Source organism: Vombatus ursinus, unplaced genomic scaffold (genome assembly GCF_900497805.2).
Source record: "Vombatus ursinus unplaced genomic scaffold, bare-nosed wombat genome assembly UNPS02014812.1, whole genome shotgun sequence".
Classification (NCBI taxonomy): Eukaryota; Metazoa; Chordata; class Mammalia; order Diprotodontia; family Vombatidae; genus Vombatus; species Vombatus ursinus.
This window is the reverse complement of record NW_020954590.1, coordinates 65,500,521-65,523,371: the sequence shown is the minus strand read 5'-3', so window position 1 is coordinate 65,523,371 and position 22,851 is coordinate 65,500,521. Positions and strand designations below refer to the sequence as shown.

The 22,851-nt window shown below is 38.5% G+C and overlaps 1 protein-coding gene and 1 pseudogene across 4 annotated transcripts in view; one reads left to right on the top strand and one right to left on the bottom strand.

Moving 5' to 3' along the window:
- The window catches only part of LOC114054148 (nucleolar protein 4), a 427,691-nt gene that overhangs the window by 31,093 nt on the left and 373,747 nt on the right, over positions 1-22,851 (top strand). The window lies entirely within an intron of this gene.
- Positions 22,363-22,851, bottom strand: part of LOC114053798 — a 1,982-nt pseudogene continuing 1,493 nt past the window's right edge.

The following is a 22,851-nucleotide window of genomic DNA, read 5'->3' as shown; positions in this document are numbered from 1 at the left end:
CTTAACCTCTCAGTGATGGAGGCAATTCTCTAAGACTGTAAGTTACAGAGAAGATGCCAACCTCCATTGATAGAGGGAGTTTCCTTACCTGGGAGTTCTCTACAGCAACAAAATCATAGGCTTAGTTCCTATGTATGTATGTATACATAGTTCCTATGTGTCTATCATCTGTCTGTACATATATATGCATGCCCAGTTTACATTTGTAGATGTTGTCATTGTGTCCCTTTCCACTGTAAGCTAACAGGTTAAACACACTGATGTGGAGGCAACAGTTCTTTTCACTCTATGTATGGTTAGTCCTCTTTTCCTCAATTTCTTCTCTCTTACCCCTTTATTAGTATATGCACTTGTACTTTTAAAATCATAGTTCAGTAATATGTTGTACTTCACTGTTGCAGACAATAGTTTGTTCCCCCAACTCAAGTCCCGAGGTGGGCCATTGATCTCACAATCTGTGTCATGATGGTAATGATGATGGCAGGACCCCAAAACAGACATTCCAAAGTGTGGAAATCTTCATAAGAGGGTACCTGTTATCAAAGTGATTTTAAAGACTGGATATGTATAACTTACACCCAATAACAGTTATTCTTAGGTTAATTGCAAACTTTTATGTAGTACTTTAAGGTTTGCAAGGTGCTTTATAAGTTATCCCATTTGATTCTCCCAACAACCCTGTGAGATAGGTACTATTATTATTTCTATTTTACAGATGAGGAAACTGAGACTCAAGGAGTTTAAGCGATTTGCTCAGGGTCACAGAGCTAGTAAGTGTTTGAAGGATTTGAATTTAGGTCTTCCTGACTCATCTACAACTGCTGTTTAAAAAAGAAGAAGAAGAAGAAGAGAGAAAAAGAAGGTAGCTTCATCATCTATGAAGTTGAGTCCTACCTAGTATTTAACAAATAGACCTAATCTCCATGATGTCGTGGAAAGTAGGTATTAGGAACAGCCTGATGATCTAGGGAATCAAGGCAAAAGAAGGAAGAATGAAGCAATAACCATTAACAAAAACATTTTTTTCCCATCTGAACTCTACTCTTGCTTCCTCAGTTAGTTCAATCTGCTTTCTCCCTTTTCATGATGGCCAGTCAACATGATAATGACGTTCAAGTAACTTCTTATTGCAAAACTTGCTTTAAATATATATTAATAGTCAAAAACTTTTCTTGTTAATGAACTTGTTCAAAAATGAAGCTGATCAAAATCTTTCAATGGATAAATTGAAATATCCTAAATCATCTCCCAGGTCTTAAGATCATTAGTGTTTATCTGAACATATTTTATTACCTGGAAAACAGGCTTTTTGGAATATTAGAGAATCAAATTTTACAATAACAGAAATGTTTCATGTTCCTAATATGACTGCTGGGATGGGGGTGGGGGAGTGAATAATATGGTAATTATATTAAATAGAGTAAATAGGGTCTTTCCACAAAAGTTTTGTCAGGACCTCATACTTGGCTGGGCAGCTAAGTGGCACAGTGGACAGAGTTCCAGGCCTGGAGTCAGGTTCATCTTCCTGAGTTCAAATCTGACCTCAGATACTTACTAGCTCTGTGACCCTGGGCAAATCACTTAACCCTGTTTGCCTCAGTTCCCTCATCTGTAAAATGAGTTAGAGAAGGAAGTGGCAAACCATTCCAGTACCTTTGCCAAGAAAACCCCAAATGGATACACAAAGCATCCGACATGTCTGAACAGCAACAACAAAAGAATTCTATATCATAGTTACTGTATTTATTTAATGTTTTCCTAATAGACCATAAACACTGTGAGGGTAGGGACCTTGATTTACAAATTTCATATCTCCCCCAGATCCTGGTGCAGTACTCAGCACACAATAGGGATTTTAATAAATGTTTTGAACCAATGAAAGTTTGTCATTCTATTTAGCTCTTCAACTTAAAGATCCAATACTAAGAAGAAGTTTCTCTAGGCTTAAAAAAGATAAGAGTTTTGAGACTTTCCTCACCGTCATTAAGGGGATAAGACATATCTCATCATTATTACAATTTTCAAATATAATCAGAATTGTTAAAAGTATAAATATATTTTATAGAAGTATAAAGTACATACAGTTGATATAAGTATAAAGTTATAAAAATCTTCCAAATGGAAATAGAGTTAACAAAGGTTTTCCCTTTTTGAATTTTTACAAAAGTCAAAATTCCCAGGTTTTTAACACATATAGTATGTAATATACTAGGAGTATGGAGAAGTAAGTTCAACTACTGGAGTACATGATGTAATGGGCATGTAACCAGAAGCCTAGGTGAAAAAGTGCTTATATAAATGAGTATACAGAGTTGTATTCTTATGCATATATTGGTATCTCTGTAGAGAGAACTATGCTTCTGTTATCACACAGAATAATTTGTATGTGAGTTTAGAATTACCTGGATCGCTCCTTGGAGGAGCATCTGATGCTTCCCAGGTGATACTTCACCATATTTGAAATCACGAATGTGCGGTTGTTGAGGCAACATCTGTGCCAGCCACCTTTCTGCTTTCCCTACATTTGCTAGTAGGAAATCACTAGTTGTACAGTAGCATTTTTCTTTGTGACCCAGAAACCTACATATGCAATGCAATTCATGGTATTTTTAAAAGAAGATACAACTCCTATAAGATATCATCTGATTTAAGTAACGATATTTTTCCAGAGTAGGAATTATATACCTTAAAGAAAATGTCAAGTATATAATTACATCTTCAATATACAAATAAAAAAATCACTAATGAATTTTAATTGTCTTAATACCTTAAAGCACAGCCATCATGTAATGTATCTAGATGCTCTCTATGAACTGCCCTGACGACTCTTGCCAGCCACTTTGCATGTGAGTGCCAATGGGCAGAAGGGGGATAACGGAAGAAACAGTGGATTGCTAAATATAAATCTATTACCACTTCTGAAAGTGGAATTTAAAGCAGAGATCTCACTTAAGGTAATCTTCATTCATCTTCATTTATGGATAATACAATTATCCATATGTTATATAAATGTTATACATGTTTTGAGAAAAAAGGCATAAAGAGTTTGAATAACTTGCTCCAGGTAGCCTCCAAAACCCAGTTCTCCTGATCCCTATATTAGGATTCTGTTATGCCTCTTCTCATCTTTGGTCCTCAGTTTCCTCATCTATAATGTGAGACAATTGGATAGGTGATATCTTAAGTCCCCCTGTGCTAGAAAAGTCTATGACTTTCCCATAATGGGCACTCCATGAATGTTTACTGAATGAATTGGTTTTTATTTAACAGTAAAGTAATTGAGAGCTATCTTTACATACAGGTGCTACAAGTATTCATAGAACCTTTGAAAGAAAAATGTTGATATAATGTTGTGACTTATATTGAATATTTACTGCTTATATGTTTTGTTACATGTCACCTTTTCCCCATGCTTATGGAATCCTAACATTTTAAATTCTTGCAAATTATTCCAAATGGATATCCAATATACTGTTTCTCCCTTTATGCTGTATTTACAAATTGAGACCTCCTGCTTGCAAATTTAAATCTCAGCCTAAATGTGGATGCAGAAATTCACATTTACATAATCTATGCGCAATAGGACCAGGACATTCTTAAAACATTAGTCAGTTGGTCTACTGTGCTGGCTGCATTTTAATTTGTAATCTTTGTTTGGGAGGAATATGATTTTGATGGGTAACCAGATGCAGAGTAAGAAGCAGACAAGAAGAGACTTAACAAAGGGGCTTCTAAATCTGGATACTATAAATTCAAGTTTCCTAGGTTCAAGCCACCCACAGCCATCTGGAAATATATAAAATGTATTGTACTTTTTAAATGGAGAATGGAAATCAGGTAAATATTTTGAATTTGGTTATTTGTGAGACTTGAAATTTGTTATTTTATACTTGTACAAGTATAAGGCATAATTACTTAATTTTAAATATATTGAGTGATACATAGTCCTGAATTTTAAAATTAGTTATAGAAGGATTAAAAGGTTATAGCTCACCATTCATTGATTGGTTACTTTTGTTAAATTTATTGAGTGTATACATACTGCTTTATATTAAAAGCATTAAACAATTGATATACTCTGAGCATTGTACTCCAAAATATCAATATTTTCAATCACCTAACAGAATTGACTAAGTACTTAATATGTCCCAGGCACAGTGCTAAGCCCTATAGGTACAAAGAAAGGCAAAAGAAAAAAGAAAAAAAGTTCTTTCTGCCCTCAAGGCTCTTACTTTCTAATGAGGGAAATGCAAACAACTACGTACAGACAGGATTTATACATCATAAATGGTGACTAATCTCAGAAGAAATGTACTAGCAGTTGGGAGAAAAGGAAATGCCTTTTGGGATTTGAACTGAGTCTTGAAAGAAGTCAAGAGACAGAGGTAAGGGAAAAGTGCATGCTGGAAACGGGAGACAACTGGTGAAAAACCAGAGTTGGGATATTATGTGTCATGTACAAGGAACAGCAAATAGTGTAACTGTATCATAGAGTACAAAGAATGAAGCAGAATGGAAGAAGACTGGAAAGCTAAGGAGGGACCATGTTGAGAAGGGTCAACAGAATATTTTATATTTGAACCTAGAAGTAATAGGGAGCCACTGTAGTTTATTGAGCAGGGTAGAAACCTGGTTAGAACTGTACTTTAGGAAGGTCTCTTTGGCAGCTGAGTAGAGAATGTCTGGAGTGGGGAGATATTTGAGGTAGGGAGAAGAACCAGAAGGCTGTTCCACTAGACCAAGCATGAGGCAATGAGAGCCTGTGCCATGGTGGCAGCTGTGAGTGGAGAGAAGGGGATTTTTATGAGAGGTTTTGTGAAGATAAAAATGAAAAAACTTCGAAGTAGATTGGGTATATGAGGTGAGTACAAGTGAGGAACTGATGTGTCATCTCCATCTTCCCTATATTGTCCAAGTCTTCCCCCATGACTAGAAATGTACTTCGTTATCATCTCTACTTTACATAATATTTGTTTTACTTCAAGGCTCAGCTTGGATGCCACCTCCCTGAAGCCTTCCCTGATCTCCCAAGCTCAAAGACTTCTTCTACCTCAAATTTTCCTTAAAGAGTCTCTCTAGATTTCCTTTTTTTTTTTTTGTCTCAACATTCCCTTCTCGAGGACTTTCTATAGGGAAGAACAAAAGGGTAGCTAGATGGTTCGGTGGATAGATCACTAGTCTTGGAGTCAGGAAGACTCATCTTCCTGAGTTCATATCTCATCTCAGATACTTACTAGTTGTGTGACTCTGGGCAAGTCACATAACCCTGTTTGCCTCAGTTTCCTCATGTGTAAAATGAGCTGGAGAAGAAAATGATAAGCCACTCCAGCATCTTTGCCAAGAAAACCCCAAATTGGGTCACGGAGAATTGAACGCAACTGAAAATGACTAACCAGCAACAGGGAAGGACAAATGTGCACATATAAATATGTAAAATTTATTAAATAAATCCCAGCTTTGCTACTGCCTACGTTCATAAGCACCACACAGCTGCCCAAGTGATTTTCCTGCAGCATGTCTCTGACCATCTCATCTCTTACTCAATAAACTGTAGTGGTTCTGTATTATCTTTAGTACCAAATACAAACTGTTTGATTTAGTATTTACAACCTGGCTTCAGCCTAACTTCCTTGGTATTATACATTACTCCCTTTCACGCTTCTTATCTGTGAAACAAGAGATTTGGATTAGATGATGTCTAAGGTCTCCTGCAGCTCCAGTCTATGATCCTTAATGTTTGCTGAATTGAAAAGCTTGATTTACATTTAGCAATGTGACAAGTTAAATAGACATAATCCCCATTCTCAAAGAACTTTGATTCTAAAGTATACAAGGGGAATACAGAGTTGTGCATGATTGCTATTCACTACATACCAAGTGAAAACACCTAAGAATTATGAGGTAGAAAATATTTTTAAAAGTTTTATTGTGTACTGTTTGATTATGAAAGAAGGCAGTTATTTTCTTCGTAAGAGAGAGCTGACAAGCCTACCTATTTTGAAAATCATTTATTTGACCTTGCTATTCCCTACCTTATTTTTTGCCTTATTTTCACTGCCATGCACCCTTTTAAAAAATTTTTTTAAATTATGAACTTGAAAAATATCAACAAACATGAACATTTCCATATAACAAAGGATGACAGAAAAAGATACTTGTATATGAATTCAGGAGTTTTTGTTAAGTGAAGATTTTACAAATGATCTGAGGACATTGAAATATTTACCATGGATCTCTATTACTTGCAGCTTGGGGTGTGTGTGTGTGTGTGTGTGTGTGTGCACGCGCACGCGCATGCATGTGTATGTTTTGAAAATTTAAGCCATGTCTCTGAGCATCCTTATCCCAAGTCCCACTGATGAATCAGGTTTCTAAAGATTGGTTCTATCTTCCCTCCAAGTTATAAGGGTTATAAGGGTATCACTGAGGGGTCAGGGATGATTCTCTAATACTGTCAGCTTGAGCCCCTACCTGGGTGATTCCTCTTAAGATTATCAGCTAAGAATCAATTTATTCATCCAGCCTGGGCAAGTAACTTTTAGTAAGGGTTGTTTACTAAGCGAATACATTAAGAATAAATGGTACTAAAGATCCCCCCAAAAGTCTGTAATACAGTCTCCCACAAATACAATGTATAGTAAAGTGGGTCCTGGGGCAGCTAGGTGGCTCAGTGGATAAAGCACCGGCCCTGAAGTCAGGAGGACCTGAGTTCGAATCCGGCCTCAGACCAAACACTTGACACTTACTAGCTGTGTGACCATGGGCAAGTCACTTAACCTCTATGGCCAGAAAAGAAAAGAAAAAGAAAGTGGGTCCAAGTGCAGAGACTACATGTGGCAAAGGGCTCCTGGTTACTGAAATCCTTTTCTTTCATTTGTGGGGTGCTCAAGAAGGTCCTCTAAAGCATGGTGGATCTACATCTATCTATCCTTGGTTCCTGATGTAGATTCTACTGCCAGCTGGCTCAAGGATGCTGGCTAGGACACCAAAAGGAAAATGAGAAATTTGAAATTTTGAAGTGTACAAGGTCCTTTAGTCAAGGGAGGTGGGAGAAGGAAACCTGGCCAAGGACAAAACTAAGGTTTCTATTTTCCCCCTTTCCACCAGGAAGAGAGGGGGTTGCTAGAAACTTACACTTGCTCAAATTTCTGGAAATCAATCTCTTCTCAACTTGCTTGATAATTTATAGATGATTTCTGAGGCACAGGCAAATTCCTTGTCCTATTCAAACACAATTCTTGTGCTGCATCATTCCCGTTTAAAGGCCTTCAGCACTTTGTCTTAGGCCTATGGGCCAAGTTAATAAGTCAACAAGCAGTTACTAAACTTACAGCGTGCCAGGTAATGTGCTAAACACTGGGATTATGATTGATTGAGGCATGGTCTCATCTAGTTAAGGTATAAAGGCTAAAATGAGTTGGAGTGGTTTAGACCTCACCCTTACAAAAGTATATATTAAATTTAGTAGTAACAGCACCCCTACCAAAAAAAGGCTCCATTTTCTTAGCATCTAATCCCTCCTTTAACTTCTCGAGCAAGTACCCAGAGACAGTGAAAGAAATTGTGATCAGGATACTATGTGGAAGGTTCAACCTCAATAAGAAGTCAGGAAACTCTTTCCTCATAGACAGTGGGTACAAGTTTTAAAGGAAGATAGATTAAAGTGAAGAGGAATCACTTTGGATTCCTTCAGTCTTACAAGAGGAGGAGGAGGAGGAGGAGAAGTTTGTTGTCATTCCGCATGAAGAAGAAGAAGAAGAAGAAGAAAAAGGATAAAAAGAAATTCCTTGTCATTTCACATGGAGAAGTTCATTGTCATTCTATGTGAAGAAGGAGGAGGAAAAGGAGGAGGAAGAGGTGGAGGAGGAGGAGGAGAAGAAGAAGAGAAAGAGGAGGAAGAAGAAGAACAAGAAGAAGGAGAAGAAACTCATTATTCTGTATTATGCAGGAGGGGATGTGTGTTCAAGGGAGACAATCAAAAGAGAATGCCAAAAAGCTAGGTGACCACGTGAGCCCTGAGACTGGTAAATACCTCTGATCTGAAAGTCTGACACCAGTCCTGGCCTATGATGATACCAATGGGTGGGATTAGTACTCTAACCAGTGTAATGAAAATCTTGACATGGAAGATAGTGAAGTATGTAACATTGCACATTCTAGTACCACAAGAAGGCAAGATCATAAGTACTGGTCAGAAATAACAAAACCCCATTTACCAAAAATCATTCTATGCTAATAATTATTCCAATCACTAAGGCAAGCAAACCACAAGTGTATGTGAAATGTTTTGAGAAGAGGAATGCTGACTGTAGTCTTCTATAATCCTTGATTTCCCTACCATTTCCATCTCTTCTACACTTCTTCTTCACCCTAATTGAGACCCTAATTCCCTCCACTCCTCAGTACTTTCTCAGGCCTTTCTCACCCTAGCTCTGGCTTTTCTTTCCTCCCTCTCCAACTTCAACCCAATACTTAGCCATTTCAATTCTACAATGCCCTCTGCTCTTGAATCCCTCATTCTCTTGTCCTATCACAGTTTTTCCCCTGACAAACCTTAGCCCTGGATTACTTCCACCATCGGCCACTTTTACCCATACTCACAAATTGCTGAAGGAAGTCTCCCAGAAGTGCTGACTGGGTATATTATGAATTCATGTTATCCAACCTTAACTGTGGCCTCTCTCCTGTAATAGAAGCCTTTTTCTTTCCTAAAAGATTCCCTATCTCACTCCCTGTAGAAGCTATTTCCAATCTTCTCTTCCTTCCTCAAGCACCCTATTTCTCCTGCTCCTCAATATTTCTTAGCTGAGGACCTTGCCTCTTCATTGAAAAAAAAAAAGGTCATTTGAAGTGGGTTTCTTCTTTCCCATTCTCTTCATTTCACACACTCCCCCCTCTACACAACCTGACGCCAACCTGCTTTCCAGCTTAATTTGATTTTATTCCTATTTCGGCATTTGGTGACCCAGCCAAAGTCACCTTCTGTTTTCCTCACACATACACTCCAGCTTGGTTTCTATGCCTTTTCACTGGTCGTCCTCCATGCCTGGAATTCATTCCCTTTTTACCTGAACCTCAAAGAGTCCCTGTCTTCATTTAAAATACAGCTCAGGCATCATCTTCTTCAGGAAGCCTTTCCTGACCACCCAACTTCTAGTAGCCTCTCACCTAAACCACTTTGTATTTAACAATGTTGTATATATTAATATTATCAATTTTATATTTATGTTGTCCATACTTGTATATGTAGTCGTCCCTTCCATTAGAATGTATGCTCATTGTGGGTAATTTATTGTGCTTATATCTCCATTGCATAACATAGTCTCTGGCATACTACAGGCACTTAATAAATTCTTGTTTGATTAGTTTATTTCATTATGTACCAGTACTATAACACAACAAAACTAGAAACAATTTATGTTAGATGGAACATTGGATAGAGCACTGGACTGGGAGTAAGGAAGACCTGAGTTCAAATCCTATTTTAGACACTTAATAGCTTTGTGACCCTGGGCAAGTCACTTAACCTCTACCTCCCTCAATTTTCTCATTTTTAAAATGGGGATAATAACACATCTTACAAGTTTGTTGTGAGGATATAATGAAATAATGTTTATAATGAGCTTTGCAAGCCTTAAAGCCCTATACAAATGCTAGCAGCAGCTGCTGTTTCTGCTGCTGCTGCTGCTATTACCAGTTCTACTACTACTTCTTCTACTACTACTACTACTACTACCACTACTACTACTACTACTACTACTACTACAAAAGCCTCACACTGCTTTTTATCCCTTACCCCCAGTGACACAATTGCTAATCCATACAGGGCAAAAATAAGTTAATGCTTAAACCAGATGAAATATGAGGAGCTACTAAAATTAAAGAGGGAAAAGCTGAAAAAATCAAGGTCATTGACAATCTTGGCCTAATGCAAACTCTATTAATCTTTTAACAAAATAGATAATAAAGCAATAATTAATGTCTCAGCTAATTTAAAGAGGAGTTGGGGATACTTAGGAAATTTTAAAATCTCTTTTTTTTAGCTTGATGGCATTAATTAAACTAGTAGACCAATTATAACAAAACAATAATTTTTTTAAAGCTAGAATTTGCTCTGACATTATGAACAAGCACATTCTCTTGCAGTATTTGACAGAAAGCATAAAAATGTTTCAGGACCTGTATATAAGAGAATGCAGCAGTTGTTGCTATGGTGAAAAAAAAAAGAAGGAAGGCTAGAGTTATCAAAAAATACTTCTAAAGATAAGAATCAAGCACTACCATGGAAGAAGCATTGGAAGATTTCATAAATATCTAGTTGGTATGGTCAGTGGAAAACTTGGATGCTACAGTGTCCCATTAAAGGCAACAAAAAGAAAATACACAAAAAAGGAATCTGAAAAGCAAAAATACATTAGAAATTCTAAATTTCCTTAAGGATCAATTGAAAGTTAAAGACACATAAGTTAAGGCAATACAGAGTCAAAGCAGCACAAAGAACAAAACAAGCAATTCAACAGCAATCAAAATCAGTACAGAAGCCAGTAAAACAAAGAAATTAGGGGAGAGATGCCCCCCGCCCAAGGAGAATGTAGAAAATTTCTGGTCATTTATAAGCTCACAAGAAGTCCAAAATGACTAAAACACAATTTTGACCAAATGAGAAATAGAAAGCTAGTGCACCATGAATATGGTGAATAAGAGAATAGTTATATCAAAGGAGGTGACTCAAATCTATAGCTTCTATACAAAACCGGGAAGTGGCAGAGCTGGAAAATACCCATTATTATTGGTTTAAATGCTCCAGTGTGATGCATATATTACTAACAAAGCACTTTACCAGCTTTTTATCCAGACATGTTCATTCTCACTGTTCTTAACTGAAAGCATGACATATCTGCTCCCCAAAGATGAGAATAGCAGTGACCTTTTCAAATATAGGACAATTAAATATTTCTGTACTTTATACAATTCACTCACAGCTTATATTGATGAAAAATAAAAAGCTATAAATGCTTGCAACAAAGCAGTGTGTTGATTTAGAAGCAAAAAGTTTGCCAAAAATTACTAGAGAAACAAAAAAACCCCAACAATTTACTGATTTATTAATTATTGACAAAGCTACCTGAAAGCATCATAACATTTATTCTACCTTTATTAATTTTTGCCAAGTCTTTGACTCAGCTCTTCACTCATGGCTTATTCATGTACTGCAAATGTATAAAACTGACCTAAATAAAGTACAAAGGCTAAGGAATTTGATAACCATGTGAAAAACTATCCTCTATTTAAAACAGGCCACCAATACAATAATATAAAAAAAAAGATATAAAAGGGGGCACCTTTCAAGGAGAAAGTTTAAGCTCTTTGTAGTTCCACTTAGCCTTAAATACATTAGCATCTCTTTTAAACAGAACAGAGTTTTCCTTCCTCCTTCTGACTGACCATGTGTATCATCTCAGCAGTTGGGTACATGGAGGCTTGTGAAACCCTGGCTACTTCTTTTTCTTTTTCTCTTTAAAATTTTATTTTTTTAATTATGAATATCATCAATCAGCATAAACTTTCCACTATGCTAACAAGACAATAAAAGAGGATTACATGTGAAACTTTATGTTATATAATTTATGTTATATATATTTTCTTTTATAGAGTCTTTTAGTCCCTGGCTACTTCTTGAGCATAAAGCTGTGAAGGAGGAATTTGTGATTGTATAGTCAAGAGACTTACTAGCATCCTTAAATTCAAAATTCAATGGAAAGAAAACATTTAAGGAAGTAAATATATATGCAAAACTAGTGTTAAAATATATTTTCTGAATGTAAAATGGTCTATAGTAAATTTGAATGGAAAGTATACTAACAAAAACTCATGTAATATTAACATTACATAGGATTCATCCCTCTAATGCAACTATAGGCAAATGGATACTTCTTTTTCACAGCTCCTGATAAATATGGAGCCATGAACCTGGAGTAAAACAGATACCAATTCGCTGAACATTAGTTAAGCCTGAAATAAAGATATATGCTATGATATTTATAAAATGTTATCTAAAATTATTTTTTTTTTCTGGATGGAAGGTATAAAATGATTAATCTGGGTGGTTTTGTATAATAGTTCTGCTCCAAGAATGGAATCAAAAGGCCCTCCATGAGTAACATTAACATGAATTCAATCAACAAAATGGTGACCAGGAAGCAAACAAATGGATGAATTATGGGAATTTGTTTATAGAAACAATTCAAGACTAGTTTATCACCACCAGAATTTATGAATGAATTGTCTTTAGGGAGTATGAATTTATTAATCAATGAAAATTGTGTGTAGTAATGGGAAAAACAGTGTAACACATCACTTCAGGCTGCAATAATTTAGCACCTACCAAATATTTAGCAAGATATGATCTGGTAGCTACAATTATACATCAGAAGCTCATTCTTTTATAAAATAACATGAAAAATTCCCCATACTACAGATATAGGCCTCAAAATATCCTTAAGAATTCAACAGTTTAACTGTACCGGAGCTGGACCATTTAACTAACAGAATGGACTCACAATCCCCTGTCACATTGATCTTTAAAATTTTTAAATTTATTAGATGTTACAATACTAAATACTCAAAACCTCCAGGCAACATGGAATGAAAATCTTTCAAAATATAGACATAACAGAACAAATCAGATGTGGACTGGTTAAGGTGCATTCATTTCTTATCATCCTAACTCCTACTGGAATTGCTCTGAAGATTATTTCAGTGCTTACATAGAAGGTGAACTGACACACAAACACTTCCATGCAGTTAAAAAAAAAGCATTTACTTTATACATATGTGTAATATTAGTCTTCAGTCATTAAAGAACAAGAGCAGAATAGCAACTTATCCAGGACAATTTCTATCTGAACTCCATTTTGAAAGATGGGAAGATGAACAAGAACAGGATTTGTAATGTGGTATGGCAAATTGTTATAGAGCAGTGACAAAAAAAAAAATCAGGAATACTGGGTTCAAGTCCCATCTTTGACATATACTGAATTGCCCATTTACTTTAGGAAAGAGAGTTCTTTAATAGGAATTTCCTTTACTAAATGAAATTAGAAGTTTAGTTCAGCAGTAGGATTTAGAGCTAGAACAGATCTTAGATATTATCTAGCCCAACCTCCCCACTGTACAGATAAGGATTAATAACAATCACTCACATTTGTATAGCATTTCACAAAGCATTACCTTCACAACAACCTTGTGTGGCAAGTTGCATATGCATTATTATCTTTATTTTAGAAATAGGCAAACAGGTTCAAGAGAACTAAGTCCTCTCAGATACCTACTTGTTTTGTGACCCTGGGTAAGTCACTTAATCTCTTGTTTTGTGCCTCATTTTCCTCAACTGTAAAATGGTGATAATAATAGCATTTATCTCATAGGGTTGTTGTCAAGACCAAATGAGATAACGTACACAATGTGCTTTATAAACATCAGAGCACTATATAAATGCTATTATTAAATCACTTGCCCAAGATCACACAAGTAAATACCTGTGGACCCAAGTCTTCTGATTACAAGTCACCACACCGCATTGTTGGGGAACTTGAAAAGAGGGATTTCATATTTTGAGATTTTCTTCCTGTTCATGTAGTTTCTACCCATGAATTTGGCAGACTGAGCCATAGGTGAGTTCTCCTAAAATTTTGAGTCATAGATCTATACTGGTCTCCATCATTCACAACAGTCTCACTTTTAACTTCCTTAAACTCGTTTGCGCTGAGTCTTATCCTGTTTCACACACTTCTCTTCCTTACCACTACCCCCAATTCCCATGGTGACATCTGGGTTTCACACTTCTCTTTTTATTCATTATTTAACTATGCCTTGGGGATCTCCAGTTTAATCAGCCTCCTTTCAGTCTAATCATTCTCTATCCTGGCTGTTTTAACCATCCATTCTTAATACTTAACTCTTAGTCAATTAGCATGTAAAAACACATCAATTACATAAAATACACAATAGCTGAGTTCTATCTACAGCAAAGAGAACATTCAAGAACGCATATTGTACAAAAAAGAAGTCCCTCCATACCTAAAAAATTTTGAAGTACAGATATCATTAAATTAAATAATAACCATTTAAACCATGTTTTCACAATTCTGTTAAAAACAATTAAAGGAAATACAAGTTTTTGTTTCTTTGTTTTTAAATTAAGTCTGTGAATTGAGTTTTCCTCTGCACTTGCAGAAGCTCTAATTTGTGGCAGTTTCTCTAATAGAACATAAACTCCTTGAGGGCAAGGTCTGTTTTTGTGTTCATATCTCCAGTGCCTAATATAGTTTCTGACACAATTTGGATCCATTGCTATGGATAAAGCAGGCAAGGTACCCTGAAGGAGAGACAGAAGGTATCATGCGGCAGGAGGATCAAACTAGTAGAACCACCACAACAACCACTACTCTGCTACACAAGAGAGCTAGGCTCCTAAAGCCCAAAGTCCTGGTAATAGCAGAGCCTCCAAAATGACCTGCCCTATTGCCAGCTCAACTCAAAAAGAGGAGTAACCCCTGTGAGTAAGGGCCCCACCAGAAACCTCACCACCGCCAACACCGATTGCTTATCAACTGTCACTGATAGGCAGATAATGTAGAAAACCAAAGAAATAGTAGCTCCCCACCCCCAGACCACCAAATAGTCCAGAGGAGCAACAGCCCCCATCTCCTCAGCAGCCATAAATACTGAATATGTAGAAAAGAAAGTTTTAACCCCCAATCCTTGGCATTGTCAAGTGTTTCACCATCAGAAAAGAATTTGGCTCTATCAATGGAAATTACCTCAAAGGAGAAATATTACTCTCTTTTCCATTTGTATATCACCAGTGCTTTGTTAGTAGTGCCTGCTAAATGCTCATTCATTCATCTGTTCATAGTAGGCATTCAATAAATGTTTGTTCACTTAATGAATAAGTGAACTAATATATGAAGGAATGAAATTGCTGATGATCCCATTAAGTGCAGCGTCTATAAAATTTTTGTTGTTGTTTAAGTCATTTCTGTCCTGTCTGATTCTTTGTGATCCCATTTGTAGTTTTCTCAGCAGAGATACTGGAGTGGTTCCCCATTTCCTTCTCTGGCTTATTTTAGAGATGAAGAAACTGAGGTAAACAGGGTTAAGTCACTTGCCCAGGGTCACACAGCTAGTATGTGTCTGAGACTGGATTCAAACTCAGGAAGATAAGTTCTTCTGACTTCAAGTCCAGCACTCTGTCCACTGTGCCACCTAGCTGCCCTCAACTATAAAATACATAAATGTATTTCTGGCATATTAATTGAACCATATTTTTGCCATATTTTCCCAGGGACCTAAGAACAAGTGGATGTGACATTCCTTCCTTTGTAGCTATATTTGTTTTTACCTTTTGAACTTCAGAGTTTTTGTTCCTTTGTTTTTAAATTAAGCCCCAGAATTGAGCTTTTTTCTGCACTTGGTGGAGCTCAAATTTGTGGCAGTTTCGCTATAGAACATAAACTCCTTGAGGGCAAGGACTGTTTTTGTGTTTGTATCTCCAGTGCCTAGCACAGTTTCTGGCACAATTTGGATCCATTGCTATGGATGGAGCAGGCTACTCTACTACAGCAGAGGAGGTAACTCTGGAGGGCACACATAGCATAGGCTTGCCATGGTTTCTACGGCTGCTTGGAGGTTGCCTCTTTAGCCTGTTTCTTAGCTGAGTTTTAAAGCAGGATCACATCATTGATTTTTCCATTCAAATCCTTCCAGAGACTACTGGTCATCCTAACTCATACAAAGGTGTGAACAGCATTCTTCTGTAGTCTCTATGACAGCAGTGGAAGCTATGGCAATTTGTCCAAGCTGAGATGGGGGCAAGGGTAGTGGCCTTCAACACGCCCCAAATGAAAAAGTTCTGCTACAGCCTCGAGATGAGGGATATCATTAGCAGAAGGAGCAGGCAGATAGCTCCCACTCATCCAGATATAATTCTCGAGGTGTGTGATATCCGTGAAAAAGAAATGTAATGCCCAAATGGTTAATCATTAGACAACACAAAAAGCATAATATTTTATATTCAATAATAGCAAACAACACTGACTGGAAAACATGAGGCTCTATGACAAAGCAAACATGCCACAGGCTGACCAGCTCAAAGACTGGCCCCGCCCACTCTGCTTACAACAAATACATCTGCCTAGAGAACAACATAAAGGTACTTTACAGGGAACTAGGAGTGGCAGAGGTGTTGCGGACTGGACAAGTTGTGGAAATGGAAAACAACAGAGAGGGTGATCAGATATGAATTAAAGCTAGAGGGTGAGGCAGTCAGGGTTAAATAACTTGCCCAGGGTCACACAGCTAGTATGTGTCAAGTGTCTGAAGCTGGATCTGAACTCCGGTCCTCCTGACTCCAAGGTCAGAGCTCTATCCACTGTGCCACCTAGCAGCCCCCTGGACTCAGGTCTTCTTGACTCCAGATCCAGCTATTTTTCCATCACACCACCACAAGCAGTTTCTCATTAGCCTAAGTTGACAGGAAAAGGAAGTTAACAAGTTAACTTTTTGTGAGTTCAAATCTGGCCTCAGACATTTACTAGCTGTGTGACCCTAGGCAAGTCTCTTAACTGAACTGTTTGCCTCAGTTCCTCATCTGTAAAATGAGCTGGAGAAGGAAATGGCAAACCACTCCAGTGTCTTTGCCAAAACAAACAAACAAAACCAAATGGGGTCACAAAGAGTCAGACGTGACTGAAACAATTCAACAACAACAAACCAGATAGAAAACTAAGGTTTGTCTCTAGTGTCACCCAATTTTTTTTTTTGTATCTGCTAATTCAATATGTTTAGTCATAGATTTGCAGTGAAGTAGATTATATATGGTACATCTATATGGGTCTTCATAATTTAGATTTTATTCCATTCTACTACAGTAAAAAATTTTGTATGCTGAGAATGTAGTATTTGACCATTTTAATAATAAATTAGTGTCCCTTGTAATAAAGGCAAATCAGAAATTATCGATTTTTTTGTTAGTCAGAGGGAGGCAAATTTCTATTCTGTTTGAAAATTACTAGATCATCTTGGGCAAGTGTTTAGAAAGCATCTTTATGGTTATGATTGCCAATTATTTTTCAATCTATCTTTCCCTCCATTAATTCAATTCAGTTAAAATCAAAACATATTTACTAAACAATTACTATGAGCAATGCAAGATGACAAGCTCATATGGCACAGTAGTTAAAAATAAAGTAAGATATAATCTAACTTTCAGGGTAAGTGATCAACAAGATGTAAGACTTAAGACCTTTCAGAATTTTCCAAAACCAAAATCATGTGCCAAAGATAAAGCAACTTCAGGTGTCTCCATGGTCTAGGACACCTGGAATCCAAAAGATCAAAACCAAAACAAAACAAAACATGAACTGTCACCTACACAGAACCTCATTCCTGCCCTGCCCCTCATTATTCTTTGGGCAGCAAGGCTGAACTAGTTGGCCCAAGGACCTGACCCACAGGCTTTCAACAAAACACACCACCACATCTTTACCCCTTCCCCTTTCCAGTGCCATAGAGATATGGGCTCTAGGATGTGGAAGTTTCCTAGGGCCTGGATGGTATTCTGTGTTGCAAAACATCTCTTCAAGAATGAGGAGGAACAGAGGGAATGGGGCAGGACACATATCTGGGCTTGAAATAGATCTCAGTCCCATATGCCCCCCCCCTTTACACCCCCTCCCCCAGAGCTTCAGAGACCCAGACTCCAAATGATAGAAGTTACTTCTGGCTCAGTGGCATCATTGTGACAGCACCTTAACTTCTGAGTTATAGAACTGAGGAACAGAAGGAATGGGATAGACACTGTGTGTGGGAGAGGGGGAGAGGCACTCTTCTAAGGCTGAGGGAAAGAGCCCAGCATCCAACTGAAGCCAATTCTATCCCCCCCACCCGCACCCCAGCCCCACAAAGTCACTTGGGGTAGAGACCTAGGATGAACCATGAGTTGCCCAGTGTGGGAGGAAGCTGAAATGTTTCCTTCAGGGAAACCACCATCATATGGGAGGGAGCAGAAAGTGAACAATAGGGAAAAATAAGAGGGGAAAAAAGATAAATTGCCAAAGATCTCAGGAAGGAAAAAATCTCAAAGACCTCAAGTATTAATGTTTAAATCAACAAGGAAAACATAAACAACAGAAAGAAATATGGCCTCCAGATCTAGTAAATGAGATCAGGCATTTATAATACTATAAAACAAAGAAAAATGATCTAAAACTTGGTAAGACAGAGGACCCCATAGAATTTGAGGAGAACATGGAACTACAATACACTACTTCTGAGTGATTTAAAAGAGAAATGGGAATTATTAGAGCAGAATTTATGGCCTGAACAGCAAAAAAATAATTGGCAACCAAGTGGTGCAGGGAATAGAGAACGGGCCTTGGAGTCAGGAGGACCTGAGTTCAAATCTGGCTTCAGACACTTACTAGTCTGATTAGGATCACATTGGACAAGTCACCTAACCCTTTTACCTTAGTTCCTCATCTGTAAAATGAGCTGGAGAAGGAAATAGCAAACCATTATAGTATCTTTGCCAAGAAAACCCCAAATGGGGTGATGAAGAGTCAGACACAACTGAAATGACTCAACAACAACATATCTATCTATCTATCCATATGTTGTCTCCCCCAACCCCAACCCCTAGGGGGTTATTTTCTTTTTTGTCTTTGTATCTCTAGTGCACAGAAATAGGGAAGTTTGGAGGGAAATGATTTTTATTTTAGTTTGATACATCTCGTTGGAGATTCTAATAGCACATCTGGGTGAAGATATCTAAACAGACAATTAGTATTGTGAGTCTGGAGTTCAGGAGGGAGATTAGGCCTGGATATATAGATTTAGGAGTTATCTGCAAAAAGATGATAATTAAGCCCATAAGACCAGATGAAAACCAAGAAAGCATCAGTGTGGGAGGGAGAGGAAAGAAGGGAAGGAGAAAATGAGAGAGAGAGAGAGAGAGAGAAAGCTTGAGTAATATCTATATTTAGTTGATATGAGACTGTTGATGATGATCTAGCAAAAAGTAACTAAGAAATGATTAGGTGGGAAAAGAACTAAGACAGAACATTGTCAATAACATCTGGGGTTATTTTTAAGGAGGAAAGGTATCATCCAGAGTATTAAAAGAAGTTAAATAGAATGAGGAGAAAAGACCATTTAATTTAGGAACTGAGTTCCTTGGTAATCTTGGCAAGAACAATTTAAATATAGTGGTAGCATCAAAAGCCATATAGGAAGGGGCAAGAAGTAAACTGGGATGCGAGAAAGTGGAGCATAGAAATATAGTCAACCCTTTCTAATAGTTTGCCTGTTAAAATGGAAAAGAGACAGTATGACAGCTTGAGATGATGGCAGAACAAAACAAAAGTTTTCAAGAAAGTTTCGAAGAATTTCAAGAATTCAAGTTGGGCATGCTTACAGGTAGCAGGTAAGGTGGGAATGGAAAAGGAGACACTGACGATGAGAGAAAAGGGCAATGATATAAGGGGCAAAAATCCAGAGGACATAGAAGGAGATGGGATCAAAAGCACAGGTAGAAGAGGTTAATGGATTTGGCAAGGACCACCTCTTCCTCAGAGACTAGAGTAAGGGACTCATTTAATGTTTGTTCATCTGCAAAATGGGGTTGGAAATTTATCTTGATGGGATTACTATAAGGTAAATTATATGTAAACCATGAAATGATAAATTTGAGTTATTATTATTATTATCCTACATTGGTTCTCAAAGACTAATGAAAATTTTGGTGGGCTTGTAAATATAGAATGAAAAGATTCTAGATTTGTAAAAAACCTTATTTTACTAACCCAATTTACTACCAAATACATGAATCCCCTCTGCAACATCTTTGACATCATCCAGGCTTCATTTAAACAGTCAGTGAAACTTACTGTCCCATGGGGCAGCCCATTAAGCAGCCAACTTTAATTATTAGTAAATCCTTCCCTATAATGAGCTGAAATCTGTCTCCCATATTTTCAAGGGATATTTCGTAATTCTTGTTACTTAAGACTTTTTTTTAAATAAAGGGTACAATCTGAAAATATATTAGATAAATTATCATCATTCTGAAAAAAGACATTATACTTTAAAAATATTAGTGAAAAAATACTTTGCTAAGCTTGAACATTTATCCGTTTTAGCTTTAAAACAATAAGTGAAAATGTGACATTTCTTTTTAAACTTTTCATACATTTCTCTAAATATCTGTTCCATTTTAGGTGCTTCAATTTTACTTACATTAATTAGAACCAGAAAGATTATTCATCCTAAATGCTTTAGTAAAGCTCTTTTAGTTTCACATCTTAGACATTGTGATTTAATACTTCAAAATATATTATGCCCCAAAGAACCTGTAATACAGTACAGTACTTGAATTTGCAAGCATCAGAACCAGGCAGAAAACCTGCCAGATTTGCTGGATGCCTTCCAATGCCATCTGAAATATAGGGAGTAGGAAGGTTAAGCTAACCTTTCAGATGGCATAAGAATGGGGTCCAGCCGGTCTGGCTTTGCTCCACAGCTTTCAAATTCTGCATGTTTAAACAGTAGGTTGTACTGATCCTGAGAGCATAAACTGAGATGTTAACATTTGGTTCCTTATGTCTTCATACATCTCTTAATAATGGAACTTATTTCCAGTTGCTTCATGTTTTTTGAAGGAGTGGGGTGGGTGGGGGGATGGAAAAAGAATTGGAAATAGATTTTACCATGGGGGAAGGCATGGATAATATAGTAGCAAGTATGAAAGTAGTAGTTTTGACTGTTAGGAGGAAGGACAAGGATCAAGGAGGTCTTGTTTCTCTCTAAGACCCCATAAAAATTTTTTTGCCATATTAAGGTTGAGAATTTGGATGCATTGAAATAAATACTTTAATAACATAACATTTCCTGTATATTAAGACAGAAATCTCATCTCAAAAGGTCTAATTAAAAAATTCATGGATTCAAGAAATATTCAGGTCTTAACTGACTGAATGTTCATTTTAAATTATTAATCTGCTTTGACAAAAAATTTGCATTTTGATCTTTAATTTTTTCCACTGGAAGATATCACCTTAATATTTGATCAGTATATGTAAGCATTGTAATTTCAATAATTTGTATCAATCGTAATTTCATTTTTGATACCAATTCGTTAATCTTCATAAACAACTAGAAAATTAACAAAGCCCTCTAAACTCACAAAAAAGCAATCATCTTGGCCATCTTATTTATTCATAAATAATCAAATTGAGACTGACTCCTGTAAAAAGTGCTAGAAACTCATCTATTCCATAGGTATGAGAGACTCAGAAGTAGGACACTGTATATCCCCAAAACGTTGGGAGCTCATATATGAAGTTAAGTATTAGCTAGTGGTTTTATATCTCGTTATCTGTCAAAAATAAACAAAAGCGCTTGCTTCTGTCAAAAGTCTCCAGAGTATGATGTCTTAAAACGGGGTGTGAACAGTAGCCACTGGCCTAGCAACCTGTTTGAGACTACATTTACAGGTTAACAGTACACCTGAAAGGGGTCTTCTTACTGACGAAGTAAACAAATATAAGTATAGTTCTGGTGGGCACCTAAGAGTATCGAAGAATTCACGTAATTCAAGCACAGAGGAGGGCGTGAGGAGGGTGCACTTCGTTGTCACCCAGACAGCTCTTTGCAGCCAGGGCTCTGCATGCACCCCCGCCCCCATCCCCCACGCCCACACCAGGCTGCCAGGCCGCGGTTGTCAGGATGCTGCCCGAGGCCGGGAGCCACGTGCCCCGGTGCCCACGCAGAACTGGCTGTGCGGGTCGTGGCCGCGTGCATGTCAGAAAAGAAAAGAACGGACATTAGGTCCAGTGCAGATGGAGAGCTCAAGGGTGGGGGTGAGGACAGCAGGTGTGATGAGTGTGTGTGCAAGTGCAGGGTAGGTACCCACGTGGCTCATCTTGCCCCCCATCCCCGGAAGGCTGCTGCAGCAGGAGTGCGTGGGAGACACCCAGCCCGCTTCTTCCCCGCCTTGCCCACCCCTCCCCGCGGACGCGCCTCCCGGGCTCAGCCTCGGGAGAGAGGAGGGAGGAAGGAGGACGCCAGCTCGCTTCGATCTCAGCCCACCGGGACAGAGCACGGCGGTCGGAGCAGCTGTGCTTGGCGGCTGCCTGGCGGGGCTGGGCCCGCAGCTCCCCAGGCCGCCCCCCTAAACCTCCACCCCCAGAGTGTGGGCCCGGGGCACACTGGCTGCACCGGCAGGCGAGGAAGAGGAGAGGTGAGCGCCTGCTCTCCGCCTCCCTCCCCGGTTGCCCTGGTAACGGCGCTGCACCTCCCGGACCTCTAGCCCGGGAAGGCTGGACTCTCTAGCTCCCGGAGCGCGCGGCATACGCAGCCGCCGGGCCTGCTCCTGATTGGTGGAGGTCGGAATAGGAGGGGGGAGGGGCAAGAGAGGGAGGTCAGGAAGAGGGATGGAACCCCCTCGCGCCACTGGAGCGCGTCCTTTCCACCTTTCCCCCGCCCCCAGAGGGCAGAGGCCCAGTGCGTTCCCATGGAGACTGCCTGGGCTGCACCTGTATGGGCTGCAGCAGGAGAGAGACCGGCAGCAACAGCAACCTGAGCCCTCCGCGCTACGCCGAATAAGAGTCCGCTAGCAGCTGCCCCTCTGGCAGTCTGCAAATAAGCACTTACAGGGGAGGGGGTGGGGCAGAGACCGACCGACAGAGACTGGGAGAGGACAGAAGGAAAGAAGGAGAAGGGAGAGAGACCAGGAGGGAAAGAAGAGAGGGAGAGAGCGAGAGACAAGGAGGAGAAAGAGAAGGGAGAGAGCGA